General features: G+C 39.6%; 2 long non-coding RNA genes and 1 pseudogene across 2 annotated transcripts; all 3 read left to right on the plus strand.

The window, feature by feature from the left end:
- Nucleotides 1-6839: 6839 nt before the first annotated feature.
- LOC148914726 (uncharacterized) lies at nucleotides 6840-7650 on the plus strand. Its single transcript, XR_016122499.1, has 2 exons — nucleotides 6840-7072; nucleotides 7278-7650. It is a non-coding gene; the product is annotated as an uncharacterized LOC148914726 (long non-coding RNA).
- A 5938-nt stretch (nucleotides 7651-13588) lies between these two features.
- Nucleotides 13589-14109, plus strand: LOC148914727 (mavicyanin pseudogene; annotated as a pseudogene).
- A 3608-nt stretch (nucleotides 14110-17717) lies between these two features.
- Nucleotides 17718-18716, plus strand: LOC148914728 (uncharacterized). Its single transcript, XR_016122512.1, has 3 exons — nucleotides 17718-17830; nucleotides 18265-18519; nucleotides 18636-18716. It is a non-coding gene; the product is annotated as an uncharacterized LOC148914728 (long non-coding RNA).
- The last annotated feature ends 5369 nt before the right edge of the window (nucleotides 18717-24085 follow it).

Raw genomic sequence — 24085 nt, forward strand, 5'->3', positions numbered from 1 at the left:
CATAATCGGATAAAATTTCGGGATAAGATTTTTTTGTTCAAATTTCGGATGAATTTCAAAATTCAAATTTCAGATAAATGTTTGGGTTCAAATTTCGAATGAATTTCAAAATTCAAATTTCGGATGAATTTCAAAAATCAAATTTCAAATAAATTTGGGTTCAAATTTCGGATGAATTTCAAAATTCAAATTTCAGATAAAATTTTCATCCAATCAAATCAAGCCACGTGGCATCTTTATCTTGCCAAATTTTTCTATAAAACCAAAGGCTCACCTCATACCTCTCACACCGCATCTTTCAATATTTTCATTTCTTAGAGTTTAGAATTCATACTCCATTCATTCTCAATGGAAGAATATAGGAGATGCTTGGAGAGGTATGAGAGAGAAAGAAAGGAGAGAAACCGTAGAGCCGATGAAATCAATGAGTTGCAGAGGCAAGTTGATGAACAAGTTCTCATAGCACTAACAATGGAAGAGGAAGAGAACCAAGGTCGCCGCCGTGGTTCACAAGTCGCCGGAATGTGGACGACATAGGCATTCTCGAGGTAAGAATCTTTTGGAAGATTATTTTATCCCAACTGCTTTGTACTCTGATGTTGATTTTCGCGATTTAGAATGCAACCCCACTTGTTCAATAAAATCATGCATGATATTTGCAATTATGATGCATACTTTGTTCAAAAGTGTGATGCTACTGGGGTTTTGGGCCTTCTTCCGGAGTAAAAGCTTACTATATGCATGTTGGTGTATGGAGCATCTGCATCGTGGATGAGGTTGCCCGAAAAGTCCACTACGTTGGAGGCTTTGGTAAGATTTTGTGATGCAGTTAAAAATCTGTACACTAGGGACTACTGCGTAGACCTACTCACCTCCAACGGCTTCTACAAAAAGTCGAAGCTCGAGGATTTTCAGGAATGATTGGTAGCATCGACTGCATGCATTGACAATGGAAGAATTGCCCAACTGCCTGACAAGGTGATTACGGAAATAGGAAATGCACAAAAAGTATCATCCTGGAAGCCGTTGCTGGCTTCGACACATGGGTTTGGCATGCTTTCTTTGGAGTTGCCGGAGCCCAAAATGACCTCAACGTCCTGGGTCAATCTCCGGTCTTCAACGATGTTTTGAGCGGCCAAAGCCCCAATATTACCTATGAAGTCAACAATACAGTCTACGACGGGGTATTATCTAGCTGACGGTATCTACCCAAGGTGGACCACATTTGTCAAATCCATTCGAATCCCCGATCCCATAAGCAAAAATTATTTGCTACTTATCAAGAAGGATACAGGAAAGATGTCGAAAGGTGTTTTGGCATCCTTCAAGCTCGATGGTTGATTGTTTGAGGTGCGGCCCGTACGTTTGATGAGGAGATCCTCCGGAGCATTATGATGACTTGCATCATCCTCCATAATATGATTGTGGAGGATGAGTACGATTATAATGCTAGAGAGGTCTATGAACCGGATCCAATAAACACGGCCTTGACCCGAATTTATGAAAGGCCCATGGGGCTAAATGGAGAACCGTTTGAGCCGGAACCATTGGTGATGGACGATCGTATGATGACCCGGATGATAGATCGATATACAGAGATGCAATCTTCGTATATTCATGAAAGCCGTCAACTTGACTTGATAGAGCATTTATGGACGGTGAAAGGGAATGAAGATGAATGATGGAGCATAGATGCTTTGGTTATGTTTTAGGCCTTATATTTTGGTTGTGTTGTTTAGTATTGCTTATGGTTTGGTTGTGTTGTTTTTTTATTTATTATTGTGCCTTGTTTGTAGTTTTTGTTTTGATTTTAATTATGTTTTGTTTGATGTATGGAATATGTTGAATAAAATTGTCTTTTATTGAAGGCTTTGTTTATTAAATAAAGAAATCCAATACAAGTCATTAAGAATTACTACTACTAAAATAAAAAACATGAAGTACACCAACTTTAATAGAAAACAAGAAAAATAAAAATACATAAAAGGTATGCCAACTAATTTAATGGTTTTGATCATTTAACCAATCCGTGTTGCTAGGCCCATCATCCTGGAAAAGTCTTCTTCTCATAACATCCCTTCGTTCTAGCTTCCAATATTGTTTTGTATCAGGGGACATATGGCTTGTATCCATCGCCATAGTTTCCCGATCCGTCTTCTCCATATCTTTTTTGCGCAAATACTCCTTTTCTCGTGCACACTCGGCTTGAATTGCCACCTCCATATCTTGGCGTTTTTGCTCCATTTCAATTCTTATGCCGTTTTGCCTTGCAATTTCCTCCAAAAACTTTGAATTATGATTGCTTGAATTACCCGCTTTGCCTTCGCAGCCTTTCGGCCAATGGGCCTCGGTTCCTTTTGGATGGGTGAGTCTTCACTCATAGGGGAATCGAGAGGTGAATCCGATGTCGTTGCATCACGGAGAGGCGTCTCGTTTAACACAACGTCGGGACCCGTGGAGAATAATATTGAAGCGTTTACAATATTTCACCACCTCCCAACATTCATGATGGGTGAATTTTTTTTTGCCACCCCCGGTTGCACCGAACCACATCTGTGCTTGAATGAGCTATTTAACAAAAAAATGGAAATGCAATAACTATTTAAAATATATTGGATATGCAAGTAACAAAATAAAAATAATGGAAATGCAATTAACCTTACAAATAAATTGGAAGTGCAAGAAATATGAAGAAACAATTGGAAATGCAATAAATATTAACAACATATTGAAAATGCAAGAAATATTAACAAAATATTTGAAATGCAAGAAATATTAACAAAATATTTGAAATGCAAGAAATATTAACAAAATATTGACAATACAATAAATATTAACAACATATATATATTAGGACATTAAACTTAATAAAACGAAAATTACAAAATACTTACCTTGTTAGTACGATTTTCCCCACTTCTATACAAGTTCATCGCTTTTGCCAAGGCATCTCTCCATTTTGCCATCTCTTTGTTGAGAAGTTTCCACCTACTCGACAATGCCATTTCCGTCTGGTACGAGGCGAGTCCGAATTTTTTCCAAAATTCGGCATGAATTTTTTTCCACATATGGAAAAATTTCATCTCATTGCCTGTCAAGGGATAATGACAAACTCGGAGCCAAGCCTCACACAAAGAAACATCTTTCATAGTGCTCCACGCCCCTCCGGTTTCAATAGAAGAAGCCATAAAAATAAAAAATAAAATTACAAGGTGAAAGAGATGAAAATGTTGAGTGAAGAGTGAAGAAAATGTTGAGTGAAGAGTGAAAAAAATGTTGAGTAATTGTAGAAGTAGAATAAAATGTATGAGAATTGGTGTTGAAAGTGAATAGTATTTATAGGAAAAAAAAATCAGAATTTTTTAGGATTTTTTTAAAAAAAATTTCGATTTTTTCATAATTTTATTGTCCAAAAATATTGGATGAACATTTGGAATCAAATCGAGCACCCGTGTCTTCCACCTACGTCGTGACATCAGTGCACGCGGTTCAAACGCGTGCATTGCACACGCCAACGTAAAAAATTCGCGCGCGGACGACATCACCGACATCGTCATGACGTCACCCCACGCGTTTGGACCTGCGGAAGTTGCCTTGGGCCAGCCGGGTTGGTGGGTCCCACACCCTGGGCTTCTCGCTGAACGATTTTTTTTCCCCCTGGCTGGGCTGCACCGGTGGAATAGCTCTAATAACTAGGAGGAGCAAGACAAATGGTTAATATATTTTTATTTCTTATTGAAACACGAAAGGGTATTGAATTAACCAAACCAATACAAAGTTCGCCCGTGAAGACCCCTATGGCGGTTCAGCCGAACACTTGCTTGCCTAGTATGGCATCCCCGAGGAAGATAAAGTCACTATGGCGGCCGTTCACCTATCTGGCTACTCTTAACTATGGATGCGTAACATTTTCTCAAGTACAGGACCCTCTTCACTACTCTACTGCTTCAACATTTTGGCCTTACAGACATGGGGGGTTGTCCCATATTCAACAGACCGGTTTATTAGAAGAGTGTTTCACTTTGTTCACCAAATTAGCATGCAGAGACCAAGAATGGTCAGATTCCCAATTGAAAAAGTGCTTGACTCAAAGAAGAAATCTGATTTGATGTCTTGTAATATTGTCCATGACCTGTTAACACCATATGAATTCTCATGAAAAAATCAGTATTCGGGTTGGGCTTAACAAATCGGGTTGAAAATGGATGAACCCGTTGGCCACTCGTTAAGTTAACGGGTCGTGTTATGTCCATTCGAGAATGTTGGCTACCCACCTGTTAAGAGGGGTAATTTTGTAATTTTACATGTAATTTATACTAACAAAAAGTTTTAACTTCCCAAAATGGGGGTTCGAACCTTTCTTTCACTTCTCTTTGTCATTCTACCCCATTATTGTATTCTTGTGTTATTATTATTCATTGTTGTTGAAATCCCTAAGATAATTTTAGCTCCAGCTCGAGAATATTCTCTATCTGAAAGTCAAATTTGAAGTTCGTAAATTTCCCAATGTCTCGCAAACCCTAATTTGAATTCTTCGGTTTTGACAACCCGACTTACTGAATGAATCCCTTTTATTTCCTTCCCACTCAAATTTAATGAATTGCTTAGGCCCTGTTTGGGGTGTGTGCTACAAAATGAAAATGGGAACTTTTTGGGTGGCTGTTGTGGTGCAACTACGACCATGTTAGTAATTGAGGGGGGATGGTGGTTGTAGGTAAGTTAGTTGAGAGGGGATGGTGGTTGTTGGTAGAGAGAGAGAGAGAGAGAGTCATGGGAGGTATAGTTTTCAATTTTACTTTGTTTTTTTAAAAAAATTTCTTAATTTTTTGTGAAAGGTATAGTTGGATTTTAAGGTATTGAAAAAAAAAAATAGTGGGGTGAACTTGGATGTTTGATGGGACATGTACATTAAAAAAAACTCAAAAGAAGGCAATTGGGTTTTGTTGTTTGTTCTTGTGATGGTGGAAACAGTGAATTTGGGTACAAAGTGGCTGTGGGAGTCGCTGGTGTGAGTGATGGTGGCTGGATTTTACCTAAGTTTAACAAATATGATGGTAAAACCATCACTGCTAATGAAAGTGGAGTTGAGGGACTACAACAACCATTTTGCGAATTTGGCATTGGTCATTTTTCTAATTTGAGGTCCAAAATGCAATTTAGGTATAAATTCAGACACTTTGGCAACTAAAAAAATCTTAGTTTTATTAATAACTTTGTCTTCTCGGTTTGATATTTTGGTTTTTGTGGGATTAATTCTAGGATTAGGTTTTTGCCCTTTTTTAAAAAAAAAAATATTTTTTTTTAATTCGCTAGGAAGGGGAAGGAGGGAGTGTTATGTTGTTTTGCCTCAAGATTGTCTCTTACGTGATGTCATATCAGAATGACAAGCAAAATTTGAAGTTTTAAACTTAATCTGACTAGAAGAGTTCCCCTTCCAATATTGTTAAATGATGTCATATCCGAATGACATAAACAAAATTTGAAGTTTTAGACTTAACTTAATCCAACAAAAAGAGTATGTTTTATTGCAAATTTCCTATACCTGCTGGGCATCTAGAAAGGAAGGTGTGTTTCTGTGTTTGATAAGAAAATTGTGTGTCCAGGAACTATTAATGAGGTGCGGGGAATGATTGCTAATTTCTATGCCGCAAGAGATGGTAGTGTTAGACCCAATCCAAGTCACAAGCATATTGTTATTGATAAGTCAGTTGTGGATTTGAATTTGAATAGTTGATATGCTGATAATGCTTTTTTGTAATTGAGCTGATCCCTTGTTTATTGGAACAGCTCTTGTAATTTGAATTGTAAGATATCAATACAGTAATATAAATACGTGCTTACACCAGAGTTACTGGTGTGGCCTTTTCTCCCATTTCCTCAGTCTTTCATGGTATCAAGAGCTCTTATTATCTAACGATTTTTTCCCCACGTTTCCCATGGCCAACTCTGATAGCTCTGCTCTTCCTCCCAATGACCAAAATCCTTCCAATACCAACAACACCAATGACCAAAGTCCTATGTCCACCATCAACAACCAACCCCATCAGCCACCTGCTGTTTCCACCATCATTACCATCAAATTGACCCGCTCCAACTACCCACTGTGGTTGGCTCAAATTTCTCCAATTCTTCGTAGTCGTGATCTTTTTGGCTACGTTGATGGCACAGTCCTTTGTCCTCCAAAGTTTCTTCCTGGTAGAGACGAAAGTGTCGTCAACCCTTCTTATACCTATTGGGTCCAGCAAGACCAGACAATATTGAGTTGGATAAACAACTCACTCACTCCGTCTGTGTTGTCTACCGTGGCGTTGTCTCCCACATCTCGTCAATCCTGGTTATCCTTGGAACGTCGCTATGCATCCACCTCTCACAACCGCATCCTTCATCTGCGTAATGAGCTTCTTCGCACCACCAAAGGCGACTTGTCCGCTTCGTGATTACTGACAAAATCAATTCGATTGCAGATAATCTTGCCCTCGCAGGAAGCCCCATTGTGGATCCTGATCTTGTTACTATTATTATGAACAACGTCGGACCAGCTTTTGAAGTTATCTAGTGCAGCAAGGACACTCCGATTACATATGAGGCCTTGGAGGCTCTCTTACTCACTCAGCGTCGTCAAGGTGAACAGCGCAACCACAAGTTGATCCGACCACAGGAGTTTCTGCATTTGCTGCTGCTCGTGGTCGTGGAGGTCGAGGAAGATCGTTTGGGAGAGGTTTTACCCCAAACCGCAATAGCAATCCCAATTAGGTGGTCGCGGTCGATTCGACCAAACTCCAATTTTCAGCGCAATGGTGCTTGGTGATGCTTCCTCTTCTCTTGTTCATCACGATTTGTGGAAATAATGGGCATCAGGCCCTTGATTGTTTTAACCGCATGAACATGGCCTATGAGGGTAGGGTTCCTACTCGTCGTCTCTCTGCTATGGCATCTCAGTCCAACACCAATCCTCGCCCAAATGCCAACACTTGGTTGATTGACACAGGTGCAAACTCTCATATTACTCCTGATCTTGGCACCCTAAACAACCCTCGAGAGTACAATGGTAATGATCAAGTGGGAGGCATAGGTAGTGATTCTGGACTTACTATTACTCATACTGGGACTGTTGATTTTCATACCCCCTCCTCCAATTTTCATACCCCTCCTCCAATTTTCAATTAAATAATGTTTTGCGATGTCCTACAGCTTCTTCCAGTTTACTTTCTGTTCATCAATTTACTCTAGATAACAATTGCTACTTTCTCATTTATCCTGATTTCTTTCTGATAAAGGACCTCAAAACCCAGAGGACGCTTTTCCGAGGGAGATGTGAGAATGGGCTCTATCCGCTACGCTCTAGTCCACCTTTATCATTTCAAGCCTTGGCCACCTCCATTGGCACCCGTGTTTCTGCTCAAACTTGGCATTCACGCTTAGCATCCTGCAGTACCAATAATCAAGTTTTTAATTTCGAATAAAAAAGTACCTTCTTGTGGGTCTTCTCAGTTTGCTTTTTGTCATTCCTGTCCGTTAGCAAAAAGTTCTAAGTTACCATTTCATACTTCATCGTCTCAGTCTCAATTTCCTTTGCAACTTGTACACTCTGATGTATGGAGTTCTCCCATTAGTTCAATCAATGGATTTCGATATTATCTTCTGTTTGTTGATGATTTTTCACGATACACATGGCTTTATCCAATGAAAAATAAATATGAGGTTCATGGTATTTTTGTTCAGTTTAAAACGTATGTTGAAAATTTGCTTTCTTGCAAAATCAAGTCTTTGCAGTGTGATGAAGGAGGGGAATACACTAAAACAGCTTTAAAACAGTTCTTAGCTTCTCATGGCATTCATCAACGCTTCTCATGTCCTAAGCATCCGGAACAAAATGGGTTAGCAGAGCGAAAACACCGTCATCTAGTTGATTCTGGGTTAATTCTTCTAACTCACTCAAATATGCCTTTAAAATATTGGGTAGAGGCTTTTAGGACTTCTGTTTATCTCATAAATCGTTTGCCAACACGAGTCTTAGAACAAAAATCTCCTTATGAGAAGTTATTTCACACCTCTCCGAATTATGATTTTATTCGAGTTTTTGGGTGTACTTGTTTTCCTCTTATGCGTCCATATAACAAAAACAAACTTGAACCTCGCTCTAAGTCTTGTGTGTTCATGGGATATTCATTAAATCATCTTGGTTATCAATGTTTGGACCTCAGTACAGGACGCACTTACATCTCAAGACATGTGTTGTTTGATGAAGAGACTTTTCCATTCAAAATTCTCACATCTACTCGGCAGAGCAGTCCTTCAAACCCAGGTGACTCTTCTCCATCTCTCAGTTTTGAATTTTCTGTTTTATCTGATCCCACAGTTCCAGGACCAAATCCTACTTCGCAGCCTCATATGAGCCCAAATAGTGCACTCATTCCGTTAACAGCCACAGCTTCCAATTTGCAGCCCACTTCTCAGCTTCACAACTTAGCAATACCTCCTCTACCCTCATCAAACACGCCTCCTATACCAGAAGCGTCACCGTCTCAAATACCTCTACTCCAAACACTATTATGCAATCCCTTGCTCCCATCATTGAACCACAACTAGTCTCAGTTTCTCCTTCTAGTTCCAAGTTCTGATGATGCGGGCAATTCCTAAGCTCTACTGGTACCGGCGCGCATGGTTACTCGCTCACGCCATCTAAAACCGAATCCCAAATATGCATTTAATTCAGTGGTTGATGTCTCAGAGGTTGAACCCACATGTTTTAGCAAAGCAGTGAAACAACAAGCATGACGTCAGGCCATGGCTACAGAATTTAGTGCCCTCCAGCGTTGCGGAACTTGGGTATTGGTTCCAGCTGCTTCTAACATGAATATCTTACCCAATAAATGGGTGTACAAGATAAAGAGAAAATCTGATGGTTCTATTGAGAGGTTTAAAGCTCGTTTGGTCGCTAATGGGTTCCATCAGCAAGAGGGTCTCGATTATACAGAGACTTTCAGTCCTGTGGTAAAGCATACAACCATTCGGATGGTTCTAAGTTTGGCAATTTTGAATAACTGGTCAGTACGACAATTAGATGTGCAAAATGCTTTTCTTCATGGTTTTTTAAATGAAGATGTTTTCATGCGACAGCCACAGGGATTTGTTGATCCTCAATATCCAAATCATGTTTGCAAATTGCAGAGGTCTCTGTACGGACTTAAACAAGCTCCAAGAGCTTGGTTTCAGTGGTTTAGTGACTACTTGCTTGCTCTTGGCTTTCAAGAGTCTAAATGTGATTATTCTCTATTCATATATAATCATGATGGTGTTTATTTGGTGCTGCTAATCTATGTTGACGACATTTTGTTAACTGGAAATAGTTTGCCTCAGATTATGAATTTAATTCAGACTTTGGGTAAGCTATTCTCCATGAAGGACCTTGGGCTCCTCAATTACTTTTTGGGAATTGAAGTCACGTATAAGGGTGATTGTGTTCACTTGACACAAGCTAAGTATGCAACTGATTTATTGGTACGCACTGGATTTACAGATTGTAAGCCTTTGTCCACTCCATGTGCTTCAGGTCAAAAATTAAGTATGTATTCGGTGAACCTCTTTCTGATCCTACTGAGTACAGGCAAGTTGTTGGTGCTTTGCAGTATTTAACGATTACCCGGCCTGATCTTTCTTACTCTGTAAATCAAGTATGCCAATTTATGCATTCTCCAACCACAACTCACTGGCAAGCGGTCAAACGAATTCTCCGATATCTGAAATTCACATTTGATCATGGTTTACGTATAAACCAGGTTCGCGCAGCTAAGTGCTTATTCCGATGCTGATTACGCCGGAGATCCGATTCACGGCATTCTACTGGTGGCTATTGCATTTTCTTAGGCTCCAATCTTATTTCATGGAGCTCAAAGAAACAGAAGATTTCAAGATCAAGTATGGAAGCGAATATCGTCTTGCATATACTGACATTATCATGGTTGCGTTCCTTGTTTCGTGATTTGTCTCTTTCGTTGCCACCACCAATTATCTGGTGTGACAATGTTTCTTCTATCTCATTGGCATCCAATCCGGTTTTTCATTCACGAACAAAACATTTGGAGGTTGATTATCATTATGTTAGGGAAAAAGTAGTGAGGGGTGAGCTGGTTGTAAACTATATTTGTTCTCAAGACCAGATTTGCAGATTTATTCACCAAAGGTCTCCGTCTCGTTTTACACTGGTTCTCAAGCTGCCTGTTCTTCAACGATCACTCAGCTTGCGGGGGGATGTTAGACCCAATCCAAGTCACAAGCATATTGTTATTGATAAGTCAGTTGTGGATTTGAATTTGAATAGTTGATATGCTGATAATGCTTTTTTGTAATTGAGCTGATCCCTTGTTTATTGGAACAGCTCTTGTAATTTGAATTGTAAGATATCAATACATTAATATAAATACGTGCTTACACCAGAGTTCTTGGTGTGGCCTTTTCTCCCATTTCCTCGCCTTTGGTAGTTGTTGGTAGAACCCGGGGGAGGGAGAGAGAGAGAGAGATGGGAGGTATAGTTTTCAATTTTATTTTGTTCTGTTATTATTATTTTTTATTTTATGAAAGGTATGGTTGGATTTTAAGGTTTTGAAAAAAAAATTAAAATTAAAATAGTGGGGCGAACTTGGATGTTTGAAAAAACTCAAAAGAAGGCAATTGGGTTTTGTTGTTTGTTCTTGTTTTGGTGGAAACAGTGAATTTGGGTGCAAAGTGGTGGTGGGAGTCGATGATGTGAGTGATGGTGGCTGGATTTTACCCCTGAATTTAACAAATATGTCGGTAAGAAAAACGTTGCTAACAAAAGTGGAGTTGAGGGACTACAATAGTCATTTTGCGCACTTGGCATTAGTCATTTTACTAATTTGAGGACCAAAATGAAATTTAAATCTAAATTCAGGGACTTTGGCAACTCAAAAGTCTTAATTTTATTAATAACTTTGTCTTCTCGGTTTGATGTTTTGATTTTTGTGGGATTAATTCCAGGATTAGGTTTTTGCCCTTTTTTTTTCATTCGCTAAGGAGGAGGAGGGGGGAGTGTTATATTGTTTTGCCTCAAGATTGTCTCTTATGTGATGTTATATCGGAATGACATAAACAAACTTTGAAGTTTTAGACTTAATCCAATTAGAAGAGTTCCCCTTCCAATATCGTTAAATGATGTCATCTCCAAATGACATAAACAAAATTTGAAGTTTTAGACTTAACTTAATCCAACAAAAAGAGTATGTTGTACTTCAAAAAAAAAAGGAAAAAAATCCAACAAAAAGAGTATGTTAGACTTTTATCAAAAGAAAAACCAAATTATTGGTTCGTTTAGTATTTAGTAGAATTTTCTAAACAAACTGAAAAAGAAAAAACTTTCGGATTCTTTTTTATAGAGAGTAGAGTCTACAGAAAATTATATTTTGTGTGTGTGATTTTTGCATTAAGATTTTGTTTTGGTTGATTTGTTGTCTGTTTCTTGTGCTGTTTAGTTGTGGGCAATTTTTTGAAAAGATGTATATTTCCTACTACTAGTAGTATTTGGAAACGGGAGCTTTAGTTTTAAAACACAATATAGTTTATTAATTTGGAAGATAAGAATACAATTTCATTTAATTAGCATAAGGTCAAAAACCAAATGTAGTACTTAATTTTACAAAAATATCAGTAAAAAAAAATATTAAAATTACACACAATGCCACTCCTTCTAAGGTAAGCATATATGCCACATGTCCATATCTTGCCAACCACCACTGCTGGCACCACCACCGGAATTCGCCGGCACCATCGCCAACCACCACCGCCGGAATCCCACTGCCTGCCACCACCGTCGGAATCCCGTCATCGGCCACTTGCCACCACCACCGCCCGTCGCTGGCCTACCACCGTCTGCAGGGGACCAACTCCGTTGCCCTTTATTCACCTTAAAAAGGATTTTGTTTCATTGAATGGACTCAAACCTTGACCCTCAAAGGAGGAAGGCTCACTCACAAACCACTACACCAAACTTGATTTTGTAATATTTATTCAGTTATACAATATTTATATAAACAATCAATGGTTTTGAAAAAAAATCATTTCAACACTTATTCACACAAAAACTGCAAATAAAAACAGAAATTATTGCAACAAAAATACAATGTAGATATCAATTATGTTAAAAATATAAAAAAAACAAAACAGCTACAAAAATAATTATTAATGACTATCGCTTCCAGGCCTAAAAGTCCAATTTTGAGTTCCTTGCTCTTGGGTAGTTCTACTTTTCTCTTGCCCACCCAATTCCTCATCTGCGTAGCCTCTACTCTTCAAATTGGTGGAGGTTGAAGGCTAAGGAAAGAACAAAAATCAAATTGTAATTAAATGAAACTGCAATGTGTCCAGTCCCAAGCCTAAAACCAATTTTGAGTTCCCTTGCTCTTGGGTAGTTCTACTCTTCTCTTGCCCACCCAATTCCTCATCTGGGTAGCCTCTACTCTTCAAATTGGTGAGGTTGAAGGCCAAGAAAAGAACAAAAATCAAATTGTAATTAAATGAAAACTGCAATGCTTTCCAGTTTCCAAAAGTCCAATTTTGAGTTCCATTGCTCTTGGGTAGTTCTACTTCTTTTCTTGCCCACCCCATTCCTCATCTAGGGAGCCTCTACTTTCAAATTGGTGAGGTTGAAGGCCAAGGAAAGAGCAAAAATCCAATTATAATTAAATGAAAACTGCAATGTAGGGTAGTTCTACTCTTCTCTTGCCCACCCAATTCCTCATCTGGGTAGCCTATAGTCTTCAAATTGGTGAGGTTGAAGGCCAAGGGAGAGCAAAAATCCCAATTGTAATTAAATGAAAAGTACAATGTAGTTTCCAAAAGTCCAATGTTGAGTTCCCTTGCTCTTGGTAGTTCTACTCTGCTCTTTCCCACTCAATTTCTCATTTGGGTAGCCTCTAATCTTCAAATTGGTGAGGTTGAAGGCCAAGGAAAGAACAAAAATCAAATTGTAATTAAATGAAAACTGAAATGCAGTTTCCAAAATTGCAATACAGTTTGTGCAAAACTACAATGCAGAACCTGTACAATGTAGTTTTGCAATTCCATTTCCAAATCAAAAAGTTCAAAACCATGCACCAAAAAGCTAAACCTCAGTTCGTGCTTTCCTTGCGAAGCCACCAGATTTGGTTTTGTGATGGTTAGCTCATCATGATAAGCCATCTTTACAGAGTGCTGTGAATTGGATGTTGAGCTCATCCTGGAAGCGTCTGAGTGGAGCTGCACCTTGGAGCATATTAGGACTTGACCTCAGGATGATTTCAATCATCTTAGTTGTCAATCCATAGCTGGATGTTCTGGAGGTATTTGAGAAGAGGGTACGCCTTAGAGTATATTCTTGACTTAATATGTGATGATTTCAATCATCATAGCCAAGAATCCCCATGGGTCAATCGTGCTGGATGTTGAATGCTTCCTTGGAAGTCTTTGAGCAGAGCATTGCCATAGAGAGATCCCTAACTTTTTTTTACGATGCTAGAAGTCACCATAGCCAGGAATCCTCTTATGTGCTTGCTCTTCCGCTTTGAGAAATATTGCTAATCTTGTTTCCTTTGTGATGATGGCGTTCAGTGGTGCTTATTCTAGTTCTGTTTATAGAGTTGGAGATTCTGATGGGTGGACTTCGAGAGGGCTTGTTGATTACAACAAGTGGGCTTCAACGAAAGATTTTCACGTCGGCGACACTCTCATTTTTTGCTTACAACAATCAATTCCACAACGTGATGCAAGTTTCTGATCAAGACTTTGAATCTTGCAATGCTACATCTGCCATCTCTCTTATACCTCTGGTTCTGACACAATTACCCCTTAAAAGTTTCGGCCATTATTACTTTTTTTGTGGTTCTCCTGGCCGCGCAATTGCCAAGCCGGACAAAAGGTTGACATCAAGGTCTCTCTCTGCCTGTTCCAGAAAATTTGATCCCAAGTCCAAGCCCGTCGTCACCTTCAGCCTCTAATCCTGAAGAGATGTCACCAAGCTCAACTCTAAGCAGTGCTCCAACTCTTAATTTTTGGAAGCTTGGATTTGGTGCTATTATTTTAGTGTTAGGTCTTTGGGGTATTGTAGGATGCTCTTAAAATTTTCTTTTTGGGGTCAATTTGCTTGCTTTGTGTTTTTGTCCACTGATGTGGTATAATTTTTGTTATGCATGACCTTTTATTTAGTTAGTTTAAATGAATTTTTTTGTAGACCAAATAAAATTTATAGTTTATTGCTGAATATATTCAGAGTAATTAGAATTAGAATTTACAAGGGGCGTATATATGTACATATGACATTCCAATTAAACATGTTAATTCCATGAATGAAAATTGCAGCCTAGCTAGACCAATATTGGCACAATGGGAAACACATAAATCAAACTATTACAAGTTGCCCACGTCATGAAGAAAATGAGTAAAATCACTTTTTTACATGTTCGAGATAAGAATCACACAAAAGTAATTACTTGATCATTCAACAATTTATTCATCATTCATGCCAATTCGATATAACTTAATTGTTTAAGTTCTTTTCACCTCCACCCATATGGGCAGAGGTTCGAAACTCCAAAATATCCAATGAATATTTGTGTAAACCCCACTTCCCCAATCGCTTGTACTCAAAAATTTATTCACCATTCATATTAAAAACGTGTATTGAAATTTGAAAACAAACGGAAGTTACGTTTTAATTTCAAATTCTTATCATATGATCTTAATAACTATTCAGTAATCGGTAAAAAATTTCTTGCCACAACTTTCTTTTGATTTAGGCAGTACAACCAACCTTACAAAGTACACAAATGGTAAATATTATTATTTTTTTAAATTATTGAAACACAACAAACCAAAACCAATACAAAGTTACATACAAAAAGTAAAAATAACACGAGCACATTGGATAAGAAAAGAACAAACTGAGTAGGATCAAGACAAATCAACATAAGTATTAATTTGGGGATCCAAGTTTGCTTTAACTTGTTCTGATTTGCTGCTAGTTTGGACGGAGGAAGGGCTACCAACCATGGCTGGTTCATGTTTTCCAAACTGATGCAATCTACTCAGATGAAACAGAAAAAAAAAAAACGTATTAATTTGGCTTGAAGATCAGGTTTAGTTTTTCGAAAATTCACAGAATTGTCGTTATTCAAGGAAAGTTTTCAAAACACAACACTTGCTTAAAAGTAACAAATACGTAGCATGTCTATATCATATGTCACATTAATTAAATCAATTAAATATATTTTAATAAGGAAAGATTAATTAATAATTTTTTTTAAAGTGTTAATAAATCATAAATAAAAAAATATATTAAATAATTTTAATTGATGTAGCTATCTACTTTAGCTGCCATATAAAGTGGTATGAGAATGTGGTATATAAATGTGGTAAGAGTATAATTATTCATAATAGCTCCTTGGCACATGCTCACGCATGTGCCAATTGGTTTTCTTTTTTATTTTATTTTTAGCATGAAGAAAAGATAATATGGATAGTTATGTTACATAAAAGTAGGATCTATTATCTGATTTTGTTTTTAATTTTAAATTTTTTGAATATGAAAAAATGTAAATTTACCATATTATCCTCATTTAATTAATAATTTCAATTCTTAAAGTTCGAATCAACCATAGGGTATTTTTAAGGTATTTTGAATGTTTCACCATTCTCTGCCTTTTGCTTTATATATATATATATATATGTATGTAAAATAGAGTTTAGTCAAATGTAAATAATAGTTTAGAAAATCTCCATGAATAAAGAAAATAAAAACAAATAAAAGCACGTACGTTGACTTTCGTGCGCGTGTGAGAAGTTGAATTTTGAGTAAACAATTTGGTTAGTATTATAAGGGTTGATCATTTCAGGTGCCGGAGGTTTCGGTTATACCATACATGTGCGGCTTTTCCGTCTTACTCTCTCTCATCTTTTGAGTCAACCAAATCATTAACAATTAATTAGCCCTTTGAATATTGAATGTGGATCTCTCTCAAATCATTAACAATTAATCAAGCAATGCGTAGCAACTACTACCAGAGCAGCCAAAGAAGACAACCAGATCACCAGAGACGCCCAAGTCGAACGAATAATCCGAGACCCCAAGATCTTGATCCTTGGCAGGATTTGAAGGTAGTCATCTACATCAGCCTGCCGCCGTCCTTACTAATACTCACAAGCATGATCATCTTTAGGCTGCACAGTCCCCCGGAAGGGTTTAACCCCGAGTTCCGAGTCCACTCAGCTGCCCTACAGTACCCAAACATTAATGCGACTCGCTCCTCCTCCGAATTAACCGCAACTTGGGATCTGACGCTACTTGCCAAAAATCCCAACCACAAGTGGGACATCGACTGCGACAGCCTCCAGGCCTTGCTCTTCTACAGACCCGGCGGCTACCAACATATTAAGGAGCGGCCGCAGGAGCACAAGGAGAAGGAGAAGGAACTCGTGGTGCTCGCTGCGACGTCCTTGGTCCCTTTGGTTTTATCCACGAGGAACCAAATAGGTGTCAGTTTCAAACTCCCCATGCTCAGGGCGTACATGGCCAATGACGTGGTCAAAGAAATCTCGGATGGCAACACCACAACTTTGTCGCTCAGGTTCGGGCTTAAGCTTTCGGTTTGGTCTAGGTATAGGGCTCAGTTGATGAGCGACCAGAAAACTCCCTTGCCCAGATTTGCAAGCTACTTTTGCGACTGGATCCATGTTCGCGTTTCCTCTGATAATAATCATATTAATGACACTGGGAATTTGAAAATAATAACGAAAGCTCATCAGTCAACGGCATGCGATATGAGCAGTGAGATGTTTGATTAGGATCAATTTGCAATAAGGTTTTCAGTTTTAGTATTTGTGTAATTTTCTAAGTTTAATGTTTCGATGAAGAAGTTTACTGTTTACTACGAGTTACTTTAGTTTGCTATTTTAATTTCAGCCGATGTGGGATTTGATTATTGCACCCTCATTTGGATTTTAAGAAACTTGTCTTTGGTACTTCCACTACTAGAAATTGGGGCAATAAGGACCCTTTTAATAGGCACTGATATGAAAACAGTCTTCAAAAAATGGTATTTGGAACGGAAAGTTGTATTTCCGTCTCTAGAAATATAAAGACACATAAAACCGTTCCTATTGTTATTATTGCAAGTATTTTAAAAGAATGTCTAGCAAAAACAAAATATATAATTTTCCATGTTAGGCACGGATGATAAAGAACAGTTCCCATAGTTTGCAATTAGGCAAGGATAATAAGGAACAGTCCCCAAAGTATTAGGCACTAAGGTAATGATATTACCCAATGTTGTACCGTACTAGCATTCACAATGGGCTCCCTAAACCACCTCCTTAGATAAATTTTAGAGACAACTCCAACCATGCTCCCTATCCACCTCTTAAAATAGAGAGTTCTCTAGGAGCTCTTAAATAGGAGGAGAGAGAAAGGACTCCTAGTGGTTCCCTATAATTTAATGCCCATTTATTTAATGAGTATTTCAAACCTTTATTTAATGCTGACTATTTTTTATTTTATTTTATTAATAGAAATGAACCAATAAAAAAAGAGTTATAGCATTTATGACTCTTCAAATTAGGGAGTATGGTTGGAGTTTAAATTTTTTAGAGAGCTCCTAAAATAGCTTTCTTATATTTTTAGTTAAATTTTAGCTAAGAAATAGAGAGCATCATTGTAGATGCTGTCATCGATACTTTCTCACCCCATCCTTATTAGAAAAATAAAAAGAAAAAAAGAAAACCCTACAATTTCCGATCGCCCGTAGACGAAAGGGAAAATTCACCATTGCTCCAACGCTCTCTGTTGGTAATTTTTTTCCCTTCCTTCATGTCTCTGATTTTGATTTTTCATCTTCTTGCCATTGGATTTTGGGTCAAATCCATTTTTTTTTTTTAAATCTTATATGTTGTATGCAAAAAATATTTCGAATTGGATCTACTCTTTTACTGTTGCCGTCATCTTAAGTGGTTGTTTATTTATTTATATTTTTTATTTGATTTTATTTGTTGTTGAATGTGATATGTACTAATCTGCTTTCCTTACCATTACTAGCATATTCTAATTTTCTTGAATTGTTTCCTTAGTGTATTTGATATGGCCAATAACTCACATCTGGAATGTGTCAAATGTAAAATTTCTTTGTGATGTTTGATGGCTCGGGGATGCGCAAGTAATGGAGCATCTTTCTAGTAAAATAACTCAATTAACTCCATGAAATCTGTTTGGGACTTGGGCATAAGGTCTTATTTGTAGGTGCTGTTTTGAATTTGATGAAAAGAGAAGAGGAAATTGAAAAGCATACAAGGGAGATTACTCCACCAAGGCCACAGATCAAGTGTGACTGATTGTTGTTAGCTGATGTCTACTGTTACCAGGAGGTTTTTCATAGGTTACATGTGGTTTGATTTGTTAGAAATTGATTTTTGTTGTTATATTCATGAGTGAATGGGTTGGAGGCCATCGTCAATTTGTTTCAGGCTTCATTGAGAGTGCTGGTCAGTTTTTTTCATTTCCTGTTATTTTTTAGGATGATGCTATTTGAATTTGATTAGTTGTAAAGTGAATTTTGAAGCATATTGTCACACTGAGTTGTGTTTGGAATCTTGTTCAGGTTTGGCGCTTATAACAAAGAATGAAGCTCGGCTTTGGACGGATAGTCGCTACTAAAGAGAATATCACTCCAGTTCATCCCGAGAATCAACTGATTTCCCAAATCAGACTAATGACAGATTCTTCCCCCAAGATCAGCGACATATTAGCTAGAATTGATTCATAACATATATGAGATTATTGTACTTACCATGTATTGCTTCTTTCGTAAATAGACTTGAGAAAGTCTACCCTCTGTACATTATATATGGCTGCAAGTAAAACCAAATCACTCTGGTTGATTCAATTACTCTCCTCCTCTATCTCTCATCTCCCCTCTCCCCACTGAACTCAGTTCTTATATGGTATCAGAGCTCTTCGGAGCCAAAGCTCACGTTTCGATCCTACCCAATCAAATGGCAAACACACCCAAGTCCGGGAGAATCAAGTCATATTGATATGACAAAACTGATTTCTGAAATGTCAAAGCTTGCCTCACCCCCATTCTCATTCCCATCCTTGCCCACCTCTTTCAACATCTCATCTCTGTTCCCAATTCCCATGGACAGAACCAACTATTTGAGTTGGAAATCACAATTTGAAGACGTATTGGAGATGCATGGCCTTGCAGAGGTCATCAAGAAAACCACAGACCCACCCAAAGTGCAAGAAGATGGCATCAGCATCCACTGAATCGACCGAGCAGACAACGAGTTGGATCAAGGCGCGACTTCCTCCTCTTCCATAAAGATTCTACTCATCCCGTGTACCACCGCCTATCAGGCTTGGGAATCTTCGCAAGCGCACCCTTCTTAGGTGCACCTACTGTAACGGATCCTTCGAGACCAAATTCGCACCCTCGGGAAGGACAACAACCACCAAACTGTGTGAGTGACTACCTCAACCATGCCAAATCACTTCTTGATTCCCTCATACAAGTGGTGCAACAATGGATGATGATGAATTCGTTAGCTATGTTCTAGACGGACTTGGACTTGAATACAAGGAGTTAGCCACCACACTCCACTTGCGAGATATTGGTTTTGGACCAGGTTTATGATCTCGCTCTCAGGAGAAGAACAACTAGAAACATGTAGCCGCCTCAGCGTGGCCTCAGGTGTTGCTATGGCTGCTTGATCGAATGCCCAATGAGCGAAAACTTCATTCAAACTCCGCTGGTATGCCATCACAACCCCAGCTAGCGCGGATCGGGGCGGGCGTGGGCGGCACAAATTGGATTCAAGGGCACAATGGGCAAGCGGATCCGTGAAATCAAGCAAGTGGCACAAGGACACACACTCACCTCGACGACGGCAGTTACCATGCCTTCTCGCAAACTCTACAGATGGACGTCCACCACTCCTTCAACACCACAGCAATTCTCCAAATACCCACCCGGTGCAAGTCATTTGCTCGGTGTGATAGGCCAGTCTTCCAGCAGGCCCGCACGTCATTCGGATCGTAAGCCTCATGCCTCGTGGCTGAAAATGTCCCTGTCCCTTACCTGTGATATGGCCAACCTCTGGTGTCTTGACTCCGTGCTACCCATCACATGACCGCCCACACCGCTGCGCATATGCCTTATGTAATACAATTGTTGTTGGCAATGGGAATCAGTTAGCAATAACACATATTGGCAATACTAAAGTGACCGGGTTACATAAGTCCTTACACCTTAATGAAGTGCTATGCGTACCTGCAATTGAAGAATTTGATATCTATTTCGCCGTTTTTGTCGATAATAATTGACCGCTTTGAGTTGGATGCTAATGGTTTTAATGTCAAGGACATCAAGCGGGACGGTACTTCTTCTTGGCGGTCCGATGGGCTTTATCACATTCGGAGAACAACCCACATCTTGCTCGTCAACTTGCATTCTATGGAGAACACCTGGGACAGGGCATGCTTGGACATCCATCTCATTCATTTTACAACCTTGTTGAATAAGTACCATTTACCTGTTAATGGTACCATTATCTCCAATAAAAATTGTCATATTTGCCCATTGGGAAAATCTTGTAGATTGCCTTTTGAATACTGAGACACCATGCTCAATCCCCATTAGCACTTTACATCTTGGCGTGTATGGGGCGCGCCGGTCTCCTCAAATTTTGGATACCGTTATTATTTGTCCATTGTTGATGACCACACTCGGTTCACTTGGCTATATCCTTTAGCTAAGAAGTCAGATGTCTTTCCTACATTTATTACCTTCAAAAAGATGGTGGAAAATCGGTTTAGTTCTAAAATCAAGCAAACAGTTGCAGGTTGATGGTGGGGTGGATTTATCAACAAATTATTCCTCACATTTTTACGTGATCATGGCATATCGCATCAAATTTCTTGTCCCTACACTCCCCAACAAAATGGAGTGGTGGAAAGGAATGTCGCCATATTATTGCAATGGGTCTCTCACATCTCAGCCTGATCGCGATTGCCTCTTAGTTTTTGGGTTGAAGCCTTCTCCTTTGGTTTTCTGATCAATCGCCCAACACATCGCATGCTTGATGATACTGTCTCCCTATGAGAGAGCTCCTTCACCGTTCACCAGATTACAAATTTCTCAAAAGTTTTGGATGTACTTGCTTTCCCCACCTGGTGCCATACAACAAGCATAAGTTATCTTTTAAATCTCTTCCATGTGTATTTCTTGGTTATGACGATCACTGGGGTTATCACGCATTTGTCTTGATCCTTTTTGGTGCATCTATACGTCGGAATGTGACCTTTGATAAGAAACAACCTTCCTAGCAAGCAGCCACTCAGCCCCACTTCCATCTCCCTTGCACTCAAATGGGCTTCAACCTCTCTCTCTTGCCGACCCAGCCCATATCTCTTGGGCCCTCTAATTCTTCGAGCCTCCATCTCTTAATCCATCACTTCCCTATCTCCCTCGACACCTCTGTTCTCCCTCTCTGCCCTCACTTCTCTTAACCCGACCCCGGCTCCCCAAATCTCGACACTCCTCCTTTACCCTAGTCAGCAGACACCAACCAGAACCGTGATCCTCTCTCGTATCCAGATTCCGACAAGATTCCTCCCTTCCCCCTCCACTGAAACCTGCGCCCTTTCCACAGACCTCAGCGCCCATTTCAGGACCATCGCCCCTTTCCACGGACCCATCGCTCCCTCATTTCCCTAGACATATCCTTCGACTCTGGAACAACCCCACCCCTTACCCCACCTCCCACTTCTTCACCTCTTGACCCATCGATTTTCCCTAACTCTCCCGATACACCCAATCCTCCACAAAAATTCAAGAGTCTTCAAACCATTGTCCCATTTGGTCGAACCCAAACCCTCTACTCTAAAACCAGCCCCCATCCCTTACCCTTGCCCTTTCTTGCCAAGCTTACGATCCATGTCCCTTGAACCTACCGCTTTACCCATGCTTCAAAACACATGCGCGATGCTATAAGATGAATATGCTGCACTCATGAAGAATCAGACACCAGGTCCTTAGTTCCTGACACCTCATGAATATTGTGGGGTGCAAGTGGGTCTTCAAAGTTAAACGGAGGGCGGATGGCTCAATTGACTGATACAAGGCTCGTCTTGTTGCCAAGGGTTTCAATCAGAAGGAAGGCTTTGATTATGGAAACTTTTAGCCCGGTGGTCAAACCGGCTACCATTCGCACTATATTGTCTCTGGCACTTTCCTACAATTGGCCTCTTCAACAATTGGATGTTCGTAATGCCTTCTTGAATGGGTACTTGCAAGAGGAGGTCTACATGAAACAACCCCCTCGGGTTTCATGATCCCTCTCACCCTCAGTATGTTTGTCGGCTCCACAAGGCTCTGTACGTTTTGCCTTAGCAGGCACCTCGAGCTTGGTTCCAACGTCTTAGTGCCTTTCTCCTTGCCCAGCACTTTGTTCACAGTCACCGTGATGCATCGCTCTTTATTCGTCGCTCCTCTTCCTGCACAGTGTATGTTCTAGTGTATGTGGATGACATCATTGTTACTGGCTCTCCCTCACCAAGTGTAAACCACTTCATTGATCAACTATGTTCAACTTTTGACAGCCGCCGTATGGGTGAGCTCAACTTCTTCCTTGGCATGGAAATTAATCGGTTTTCGACCATTTATTTCTCTCTCAGACTCGCTATGCAGTGGATTTATTGACCCGGTTTCATTTGACTGAATGCAAACCATCTCCTACTCCTTTGCCCTCTGACACTCGGCTCTCTTGTCTGGATGGTGATCCCTTGCCTGATCCATCCACCTATCGGAGTATGGTGGGTGGCCTCCAGTATCTTACCTTGTCCAGACTGATATTTCCTTCCAGCAGTGTCCTGCGGTTTATGCACAACCCTCGAACCTCTCATCTTCAAATTGTCAAGCGCATTTTTCGGTACATTAAAGGTACACTTGAGCAAGGTCTTATCTTCCATAAGTCCAATGATTTTTCCTTACGGAGTTTCTCTGGGTGATTAGGCTGTGGTTAGTTCTTGATGATCGCTTGGTCTACTAGTGCTTGTGTTTTCCTTGGCCCCAATCTTCTCATGGATGCCAAGAATGAGATCTGTTCGCTCTAATCGAAGATGAATATAGAGCTCTTGCACATACTGCAGCCGAACTCGCTGGTTTGGTTACTTGTTTCGTGTTTGGGCATTCGCCTCACCTCCCTGCATCTATGTTGACAATCTCTCCTGCTCTCATATGGCTGCCAACCCTATTTTTCATGCTCGCACCCGGCATATCGAGATCGACTACCACTTTGTTCGTGAATTAGTTGCTCGAAAGGCTCTTCGTACCTCCTATGTTCCTTCCTCTCATCAGCTTGCTGACATATTTACTAAAGGTCTCGGGTAGATCGGTTTTCACTTCTCAAATCCAAGCTTAATCTCCGCGTTGCTCGCTACGCTTGAGGGAGGTAAAGAGAATATCACTCCGGTTCATCCTGGAATCAACTGATTTCCCCAAATCAGACTTGAGCCAGATTCTTCCCCCCAAGATCAACGACATATTAGCTAGAATTGATTCATAACATATATGAGATTATTGTACTTACCATGTATTGCTTCTTTCTGTAAATAGACTTGAGAAAGTCTACTCTCATACATTATATACGGCTGCAATACGAGGAAACCAAATCACTCTGGTTGATTCAATTACTCTCCTCCTCTATCTCTCATCTCCTCTCCCCCGAACTCTGTTTCTTATAGCTACTTTCTGCAGGAGACACATCAACTTAACGACCAGCGGCAGCTTATGCGAATGGAGGAAGACCCTGCTGTGGATATCTGGATGGCAGATGTGAGTCACTGGTTCTTTGAGGAACCCTTGTAATTATTTTCAATGTTGTAGATTCACTAATCATTTATAATTTCTCATATATAGCTTTCAACCCTTTTTGATTTGCACAACAGTGCTTTGTTTCCTTTAATCACTCCATCATGTATCTGCACTAGTGCTAGTTTATGAGTTGCTTCTAAATGATGATTCTCGTTAAATTGCCTCAGTAGCAA

The sequence above is a fragment of the Prunus mume genome, linkage group LG8 (genome assembly GCF_029339155.1).
Source record: "Prunus mume cultivar Tortuosa linkage group LG8, ASM2933915v1, whole genome shotgun sequence".
Taxonomy (NCBI): domain Eukaryota; kingdom Viridiplantae; phylum Streptophyta; class Magnoliopsida; order Rosales; family Rosaceae; genus Prunus; species Prunus mume.